This window comes from Podarcis pityusensis, assembly GCF_964106645.2.
Source record: "Podarcis pityusensis genome assembly, chromosome: 1".
In the NCBI taxonomy this organism is placed as follows: domain Eukaryota; kingdom Metazoa; phylum Chordata; class Lepidosauria; order Squamata; family Lacertidae; genus Podarcis; species Podarcis pityusensis.
This window is the reverse complement of record NC_138028.1, coordinates 112,875,618-112,886,718: the sequence shown is the minus strand read 5'-3', so window position 1 is coordinate 112,886,718 and position 11,101 is coordinate 112,875,618.

Here is an 11,101-nt window from a genome sequence, read left to right as displayed (position 1 = left end):
ATAAAATGCTAAGCCATGGTTTGCTTAGTCCAAGGGTGCATTGTTTGAGCATTCAAACCCAGCCCAGCAGACTAACCACAACAAGCCACACTGTGAAGCCACACTTCTTTGCTGGCTTAGAAAACACAACTTATTTTAACTCCAGTTTGTCATTATAAGCCTTGCCTAACTACGGTTTGTTTGGGCACTGCGCTCCAGATCCTGACAAAGCTATGAGGGAAGAGCAGCAATAAAACATATCAAGTTGTGAGGAAATAAGCAGTGACCAGTTTGCTTATCTGTGACTTGGTTTGTTGAACAAACGATGGTTAAAACTAACCATTGCTTTGCACTATGTCCAGACACAGTCACTGTGTTTCAAATACATTTACTGGTTATGGGGAAGTAATATTAAAAGGGGCCCTTAGAAGAGTACTTAAAATGTAGTGGTGATCAGAAAATAAAATAAATCGCACTGGCCATAGACAACACCATAGGAATGTCTAATTCCTCTTCATTTCTTCGCCATCCCATATTTTATAGCTTCCTTATGAAAAATGACTTCTTTCAAGACCTGTCAGTTGTAAAGTGTCTCCTGGCAGAGTTTGGCACAGCAGGTTGTTAAAGGCGCTATTATCTTGACAGCTGCTGCAGGTTTTACAGCTCTCTAGAATGACAATAATTTGTTTGTTTCATATTTATATATTTAAAGAAAGAATAAAATGTTTTTCCTCAAAAAATATCATTAACCTACACCATTTATTATAAAAGAAATTGGACAGAGTACTGGCCTCCCTTGAATTTATAAAGAAAGTCATCCTCCTCCCCCATTCCAACTTCCCATAATTTTTAAGTAGCCAGTTTTTAATTTTGGGAATACTCACATCTTTCTACACTTGAGGTGCACTAACTTTGGCAGCCACTGATATAATTTGAATATGATTTTAGATTGAGGTCAGAACAGGGGCGTCATCTCCTAGGGGCCAAGCCCTTTCGGGCCAATATTTTTGGGGAGGGGCCACCCCCTAATGTTCAATGCAGGTGGAGGATTCCGAGTGCAGGAGCCACAGAGGGGAAGGAGTAGAGAGGAAGCCCCCAATCAGTGGCAGCAGCAGCTGGAGGAAGAGGAGTCACCAGCCACTGAAGCCACACTTTCGGTATATCCAGCTCCATCCACCGATGTCCTGACATCATGCATGCAACTTCACACATGCAACTTTGGGGGCCTCATTCTCCCTCAGAGTTGGCACTTCTGAGTAAATAAATCCTGCACAAAACTCAAGGATTAGAAGGTATGGAACATCACCAGAGATAATATGGGACATTTGTAGTACATTGATAATATAGGTTTCACAATACTTTTTCAACGACCCACCACGTGTACCATATATTTCCCCAATGAAACAATCTTTTTCTGGCACCAAAAAATAGCAAAAGAGGCACAGGCAAGTCTTGCTAGGGATTTTTATAAGCAGGGAGTTAAAAAACAAACAAAATAACCTCTGCCTAGTAACAACTCACATTGTCTCCAATGACAGGGGTGCCCTAAGAAAAGCTTCCATCGATGACTTTGGAAATTGAGCAGGATGGTGTGGGAATAGACCAACAGTGGGAAATTTCTACCACATGGGACACATGGGAGTCTTCTCTTCTCATGAGGTGGCCAAAGTATTGGAGCCTCAGCTTCAGGATCTGTCCTTCCAGTGAGCACTCAGGGCTGATTTCCTTAAAAATGGATAGGTTTGATCTTCTTGCGGTCCATGGGACTCTCAAGAGTCTCCTCCAACACCATAATACAAAAGCATCAATTCTTCGGCGATCAGCCTTCTTGATGGTCCAGCTCTCACTTCCATACATCACTACTGGGAAATCATTCCTTTGCACCTCTGTTTAAATCTGGCACTGAATGCAAGCTCCAGCGGTTTCAGGCAGGATTAGTTCAACTCAGAGCTCTGCCTTGCAATCAGCACTGTTTAAATTTGCTGCTGAATGGAAGCCCCCCTGACACCATATGATTGACAAGTCAAATATGGCCCATGTGAGGTGGCCACTTTTTGATCTGGCCTACCAAACAAACGTGGTTCTGCCTCCTTTGAAATGACACCTTTTGGTTTCCAAATCATGGCAGGGTTCAACCCTAAGCACTAATACTGATTCCCTGTACCCTGCTCCAGAAAGAAATTTGAGCACAGAACTACACTTTGGGGGCCCCCGAAGCTCGAACTGATATGGGGGCCCCTTCACAACCAGCAACAACGTCTGGGTAACCACTGTTATCTTCAGTGGGTTTCTTCCATAACGGATCACAACTTTTTAAATATTAATAATAATTGGCTGCTACATCTTAGATCTTGATTAGAATTGTTGTTCTGGATTATCTCACATGTCAAAGGCACTGGAGTGAATTAAAAAATCCTATGCCTTATTGTTTTTGAATTAGAGCTCAGTTGGCCACACAGATTCCAGTTCTTCAACGATTGCACAAGTTTATTTATTCTGATTGCGATTATATCCCTGTGGATTTTTGGTGGTGGTAATTTCTAATGGGGGATATCCCTTTAGTGTTCTTTTAAAATCAGTGCTGCTATCACAGTAGGACTCTTTGGGGCAGAGATATGAAACCCCACTACAGAAAATGAGCAAGAGCCCCCCCCCCATACTAGGCAGCCGATGCGACACAATTTGAAGCAAACGATGTAACATGCATTACCATCCAAAGAGGGATGGCGCTCTATATAAAACTATAAAGTGCAGCATCTAAAATTATCTAGTTGCATCACTGTTATATAGACGCATTATGGTCCAAGGAAAGAAGTAAACAGGCAGCACTTAGCAATGATTGACTTCCCTGGCACAGACATGGGAAGAGGATTTGCACTAAGTTTAACTAGAACCTAAGTCCAGACAGAGTACCTCAGCAGGGATTCTGTTTGCAAAAGCATTTATAGGCCATGATCTTTTAAGAAATATTATCAGTTTAGTTAAATAGATTTTAGTAAGTTTCAGCAACCTATGGATGTGTGTGTGTGTGTGTGTGCGCACGCGCACGCACGCACAAACACACACACACATGTAAATGAGCCAGCCATTGGTCCAGCTAGCTCCATACTGTCTACAGTGACTGGAGCTGGTATCGTTGACTAAAGTGGTATTAAGGACATAAAGCTAAGGTAAAACTAACCTTTAAGTACCCAGTTTTTCAGTCATGATTAATGGCCCTTCCTTAGATCCAATTTGTTTACAAATTCAGCTGAGACTGAATGCCCTTTCCTCCCTTACTCTGCACTTGCCTTGGAACTTCTTGCATGTGTCATGAGGGCAAGATTCTTCAGACTGGAGGTAGAAGAAATGGAGATCAAGAATTCAGGTTTATGCTAATGATGCATTTCAAATTCAGTTAGATCAATAGCCAAACTGCTTCAAGTGATAGACTTCTTTGGACTGCACTCCGGCTACAAAATTAATTGGACCCAAATGTCAATTGTGGGACTTCCGGGTCAGCGCCATCGGTGAATGGCGGAGTTCCTCCGACTGGAGGAACTAGCTCCGTGAAAACTGGGTCTTCCCGCCGCGGCGAAGGCGGGGACCCGCTAGAAATCCCAGGCAGAGGAAGCCTGGGAACGTGGGGTTAGGCAGGGCACAAGAAGCGCCCCCCCTACTCACTGGGAACCCCTTTTTGGGGCGCCGGAGCGAAGTGGGGTGAGCGGCGCGGTGTTGCGAACTGATTGCTACTTTCACGGAGTGAAGCCACACAGCCATTGCCGGAGAGCGCTGACTTTTTCCTGTGGACAATTGGATTTAAAACAAGTACCCGTGAGTAGAAACGGAAAATTGGAACAAGAAATATCTTAATTTGACATTGAAGCGGGAAGGTGCAAAACAGGAAGTCCGCCTTCCGCTTTTTGTATATAGACTAAAGCAAAAACTTCGTAAGCTAAAGCCTGGAAAGCTGTCAAAAAAGTCTAAATTTCCTTCATTCAGAACTACTGAAACCCCCTTGGAAACAGGAGAAAAGGGGGGGGGATTTTGTTTAACCCCTGCAGGAGAGGGAGTGGGAAGGATGAGTTTCCACCGTCTCTAACCTGGGAACGGGGTGTCAGAGACAGAAATTGTAGGTTCATTGACTGTGAATGGAATATTTTGACAGATAGTTAAAGAAGAGAAACAAGCGGATTCCAGTGTTGCCTTTTGCATCTTAAAGAAACAAAATATCCGGAAAATATCTGAAAAACGAAAGTAATTTTCCTTTGTTGGACTTGCCTTAAAAAAAAAAAAAATGGATACAAATAGAAATTGCCTCCTCTAGAGGGAGCTTGTTAAATTGTTGCAGCAGTATACTTGAGGACTCAACAGCTGTGAGATTAAGACCATGGGAACAGTCTTTTCTGACCTTGCCTAAAGATGAGCTGGGAGGAAGATTGGGTGCTTGCCTTATGCAAGACAAGTGCCCTGTTGGAACAGATGCATGAGAAGATGGACTTGATGAATGAAAAAATGGATTTGACTGTTGTGGTTAATAACTGTGGACAAACAGGGAACATTGACACAGAAATTATTCAGGGACCAACTCATGAATCTGTACTGACTGGGCAAGATCAGAAGATAATGGAGGAGGATGCGGTTGCACCTCAAATAATACAAATGGAGAGACCCGAGGCCCTACAGGAGCATAAGCCGCTGTCATTGAAGATTGAAGTTGGAATGGGCCAGGGGGAGTCTGGTGCTGAGGAGGTTCCTAACTTTGGAGAGACCTTGAAATATGATTTTAAATACCTTTTGGATTTTATCGAGGACTGTGGGGAGTAGGACTTTGGGGAATGGGTGGGTTTGATGAAGGGAGATGGAGACAATTCTGGGTTGGAACCCCCCAGAGAACTACTCCTCAATGAGAAAGGAAAGGAATTAAGAAAGAGACCAACAAAAGACAAGGAAAAGGGCAAGTACAAACAAGAAGAAGAAGAAATGCAGAAGGGACATGGAAGAGACTTAAGGGCCTCGGGCATAAGGCTTCCAGGTTGATGGACCAGATGGATTGGACAGTAAGGACTGACACGATCCGAGACCAGGAAGATGAGATGTTGGATGAAGATTGGAAGAAAATTTATGAAGGAAACTTTTTATTTAGGGAATTTGCTAAAAATTAATGAATATTAGGGAAAATGTTGGAATGAAACTATATGACTCTAGCAGAAATGATATCAGGAGTTATGTATATTTGAAAACTAAGATTTAAGCTTTAAGGTATTTTAGGGTAAGATAAGGTTAAATAAATTAAGGTAATTTGAATAACAGAATATGGGGAAAGATGGTAAGGATTTGCTGAGCTAATTATTAAGTTAAACTGTCAAGATAAATTTTTTAACAAAAATTGAGAAAGATGGAAAGAATTTGCTGAAATAACTAATTAAACTAGAATACAAAAAGGGAGGTGTGAGGAGGTCAATGAAACAAGCAAATGGAAGTTATAGATATGTAATTTGGGATCTATGTTGTTTTCTTTTTTCTTTTGTTTTCCATTTCTCTTTTTCTTTTTTTTTCTTTTTTTCTTTTTTTGTTGTATTGTTTTTCACTTTTTCTCTATGTATTATAGTGTTGTTTTTAATTTTTCTTTTTTCTTTATAACTTTAAAACTACTAATAAATATTATTTTTAAAAAAACAACAAATGTCAATTGTGAAGCCTGGATATGTTTACTCATAGGCAACCCTCCAATAAGTGGCTGTCAAAATGGCAGCATTGGTGATTAAAATATTTAGTGCTTAAGATCCTGCAGTGTGAGTCAGGGACAGCCACTACACAAAGAGGTGGTAGCTGGTTCCTTCCACATCGGGAGTCTTCCAAAAGCCAATCCAATTCTCTGGATTCGGTTTTCAAGAGCATGGGTGTCTGCAGGCGGGGGGCACAAGGAGAACCACTCCCTACATAAGCATATTTTACTTCTGCTCACAGAGAAGGATAATAGAATCCAAGCAATTATTAGCACCAACTTGGCCTCTGTCTACAGTGTAATGTTTCCAACCATCAGAACAGACAGAGGAAAATGGCAAGGACTCTCTATGTTTGTGTACTGGAAACAAATGGAATATATGTTGTTAGGACAAGGGGAGAGTGGCTTTCAACAGGTTGTCTCTTTGATGCTTTATTTAGGGGCTGTATAGAAGCTGAACCTGTTTAGTACCTAATATTTGAATTCTTCTAGGCTTTAAGGAGTTCATTGTGTTGAGAAATTACATATCATGTCATGAGAAAGGGCTGTGGGCTTCTGAAAAGACCACTGCACAAGAGAGCCCCTTGGCTATTAGGCAATCCTCTGAAGTCACACACTGAGTAAGAGTCAAATTGGAATGTTGGTGACTTCATCTTAAGGCACCAAAAACAGTATGTAAAGCCCAGTAGTTGCCCAGCTTAGTGGAGATCCCAACACAGAGACCATAAGAGAGTGCGAGGAGTTTGGTACCATTATTTGAAGGAAGGGATTTCCCACAACTGATAAAGGACCCATAAGATATACCTGCTTTTCTATGCTTTGTGTTTTATATTATCTTCTAAGAAATAAAACCCGTTAAAGTGCAACATGTTGTTTCTTTTCTTGCTGAATCTAAAAGAACCCCTTGCCCCTTGACAAATCAATGTGGTTGGTTAACAGAGCATCTTTACCCCAGAAATACTGCATTTGCAATGGATACAGCCATTAACTAATCTTTATAGCCCTTACACATGTTCTGTTGCCCCTCCCATATATAATTCCTTCAGAAAGCAAGCACTTTGAATAAAGGTACTGTATACTATTTGTTTACAAAGCTCTTAAAAGTTGCCTCTGTTGTGCAGCTGTACCTATTTCACTGTTGTTTGTTCAAATCTATGGAAAACCACACGTGTCACTAGATATCTCTTTGCTTCGGATCCAGCTGAAGGTATACCTCAAAGCTTACTGGTTTCCAGACTAAGGGAAACCAGCAAAAGGAAAACCCTTGGTGTGGGTTTTTGTTGGGGAAGCAAAATAAATCACACTTTCTCACACAAATTATAGAACTGCTTAGCCATTGATCCTTTTTCAATTACGAGCGAGCAATTCCACCTTTAAATACAAGCAATCTTGAATTATGTCCCAGCAATTTGGGCTTTGGCTGTATCAGAAGAAGCCTGGCTTTGGAGAACATGCATAGTTGCCAAATGAATCATGTGCTACCATTGGAAATCCTCTGTGATACCAGTGGCCTACTCACTGCTGGCACAATTATGTCTCTGAGTACCAATTACAGGGAATCCCAGGTGGGCAGAGAGCACTGTTGCACTCAGGTCCTGCTAGCAGGATTCCTACAAGCATCTAGTTGGCCCCTGAAAATTGGAAAGGATTTTAGCACAGTGGCAGGGAAGTGGCCTTGCAAGTTCAATCCCTGGCATCTCCAGGGAGGGCTGGGAAATACTTTTTCCTGAAACCTTGGAGAGTCACTGACAGTTAGTGTAGTCAGTAGTGACCTGGATGAACCAGGGCAGCTTCCTGTTTTCCAGAAAAATGTTGGTCTAGATGGACCAAGTCTCTGCTTAATTTCTGTGTGCAGTAGGGGAAAATAATAATAATAATAATAATAATAATAATAATAATAATAATAAGTTTAGTGTGTTGTTTTAAGGGATAGAATTGAAACAATATGGAAACCATTTTGGTATCTGATATCTTCTTTATTTTTAATGCTTTTATTGAGTTTTTGATTTGTTTTAGATACTACAAAACAGAGATATATTATTGCCTATCTTGAATGAGCAAAAACACTTGCAAAAGCACTGTTCTGTAATGGGAAGGAAGATTTAGCAGGTAGAAAACAGAAATGAGGGCTGTATAAAATATACTTCAAATCTGCCATCTTCCTTAATGTTCCAGTGATCTGTTAAGTATGTTGACTATATGTAGTGTATTGAGGTATGTTCCTAAAGTCTGAGTGAATACTGAAAATAATTCAAAAAGAGAGGAAGTATTGAGCTAAGAAGATCACTGGACAACCAAACAATGTAAAAACCAAATAAATCTAGAATTACCATAACAACAGCTTCATGATGATAGTTCAAGTAACCAGTATTACAGATCATATTTCTGAGTATTTAACCCCAAGGTTGCCATTTGAAAGCTTATCAATTAATGGTCTAATAGGAACTGTTTTACAGTATCCCTCAATATCTGGAACTATAAGTCTTCCCATTTCCAGTAGACAATTTTGTCTAGCTTAATACATGGGTTTTGATATGGCAATATGACTCCCTGTAATTGACTTTTTCTTGAAAGAAATCTTCAGGGGGAGTGAAGGGAATAATTGTAAAGGAATATACTATCTTGACAGAATGTTAATTCTTAAACCTATCCCACAGTGAGTTGGCACTAAGAGGAATCCAACATTACACACACACACACACACACACACACACACACACACAAGTCCTTGAACCAGTTGTATGAATGACACATTCTGACAAAAATATTCTCACATTTGCACCCATGGAATTGATTTCAGCAGCCACCCAATGCAAAAGACTCTTAAGGATTTGTGCTCAGGTAACTGCCTGCAACTCCACATGAATATTTGTAATGCTGCTCTGCTGTGTCAGTCAGTAAATCCCAGACAAAGCATTTAATTACTGAAACAGCCAATCATCTTTTCCATTGTCAAAAATAATTGATTACTATGCCTTGTGTCTTTATATATTTTCAAATTTCTCCTAAGTTTAAAGCGTTGTTTTTTTAAGGTATGGAAAAAGCCTATAGGTGTTTTTTCTCGCAAAATTTAAGATTAGTCATGCTGCGTCTACATGCATCTTAAAAGTGAAGTTGGCTAGAGATGTTGCAAGCAAGCTTAGCATCAAGCATTGGTCACACATGTACACATCCTGGAAAGGACTTCTCCTGCTGAACAGATGGTTGGCACTATTACTGGTCACCGGTTTGGGGCAAAGATGAGGAGGGATGCCTAGAAGAAAGTCCTCTGCCTCCTGAACAGGTGAGTGGCACTGCCAGGCTGAAGTTGCTGACCATATGGTAACTGGTGTGCATAAATGGAAGTGGGAAGCTCCGTGTGTGCTATGAAAGAACTGCTGCCACAATGTCACAGCCAGTGTGGTGTAGTGGTTAAGAACGGTAGTCTCGTAATCTGGGGAACCGGGTTCGCATCTCCGCTCCTTCACATGCAGCTGCTGGGTGGCCTTGGGCTAGTCACACTTCTTTGAAGCCTCTCAGCCTCACTCACCTCACAGAGTGTTTGTTGTGAGGGAGGAAGGGAAAAGAGAATGTTAGCAGCTTTGAGACTCCTTAGGGAAGTGATAAAAGCGGGATATCAAATCCAAACTCTTCTTCTTCTTCTTCTTCACATATACATAAGGGGGCACAGGTAAGCCTCACTCCACATCATCAATCACAAGATGCGGCACATGCACACCATTTGAATGGTGATGCCCATCAATTTTAGGGAGGCCTGGCCCCCTCAAATATTTTATTGTGGGGATAAGGGATCTCGGTCCCTAGGAGTTGGCTCTTGTGCCAGAGGAGATGTATATATGGGACATGTATATATCGTCTATATATGCATATCTCATCTGACTCTTTTGGTAGCATGTGTAACACTACATTGGCATAGTGAAGCTATATGGGACATGTGTAGCTGTATTTCAGGAAGCATGAAGAATGATAGGAAAAATTCTATAGGTTCAAAATGTTTTTTTTGGGGGAAGAATCACTCAGGAGGACAATATGGGGCTTGAGCGAGTTACACCACTATATCAAGGCTGGTTCAATACATTTTGTTGCCTGAGGCAAAGGACAAAGTGGCATCCCTCCCTATTCTATGCATATATGCTTATGGGACTGGCTGTTGTCCACTGTGCCAACAGACCATGATTCATTCATGGCTCTGTCCTCCAACATATGGGAGTACTTAGGAGGAACAGCCAGTAGGTTGTTGCTGTTGTTGCCTTGCAGCGTCTGCAACCTGAAGCAGTTGTCACACTTTGCCCAGAAGGGTCGGCCTCCCGGACCTCTTCAGCTTATCCCCTACACTGTATGCAGTTTAGGAAACTCCACCCCCAAACACACCCCCAAACACAGACAGACACACACACACACACACACACACACACACACAGACACACACACGTCACATCCGATTACATGATTGGCATGACATCCATAAAGGGGATCGGCACAATCTCCACTTGGCTGCATGTGTGCGCGATTCTTGTGGGATAGAGGCGACTGACATTAATTAATCTGCAATAAAATTGAGATTTGTTTTTTAAAAAATCAGAAGAAAATGGCAGAGTTCTTCCAACCAATTTCAGTAAACATCTCTAATTAGTCTGCTGGCCCTGTGAGTTTGGGTAAATGCTAGCCTTAAATTTTATTGACAGCATACTACTGGCTGCGGGTTAATTTCCTTCAGTATATTAACAGAGCTCATAAATGAACCTGAAATATTAAGGAAGCTGAGAAATCCAAGATATGAGGCATTAACCAATTCTTTGCCAGGCCATAATTTGAACATCACAAAATAAAATGAATTATTCCCTGGCATGTTTTATCATTCTACTACATGCATGCAGTGTTGTCCTTGCTTATTCCTCTAAGCTAGCAAAGTAATATTGTTATTTATTGGTCATTCCTAATTTAACTCAAAAGAAACAAGATGATATTGGTGTTTTCAAAGGTAAACGTGTCCATTGCAACCATGTCCACGGTACACAAATGTCTCCAGTCAAGACCCCCAAAGTGATACTTCCATGAACATGTGTGTAAGATATGGATTCAGATATATTACAGTATGTGTCTAGACACACAAGCAAATCTAGTAACAGTTGGGAGTGGCTTAAAAAAAAGAATGCTATGACAGGATATTGAATTTTTCTTCTTCCATAACTAGAAGTGTGATATACTGCTGTCTCTTGTGTTTCCTTCACCTTTTGTATAATAACAAGCTTCCCAAGTTTGGATACCCTGAGCCAAGCAGAAGGTAAACCAAGTTCCTCCCCAAAGTTTACCTTTGTTTGTAATTAACTCATCTCAGTTCCTTCAACTGTTTCTTTTCCTCCTTTTCAAGTGGTAGGCAAGGAAGATTTGGAACAGTTGAAGGCCGGTCTTTAA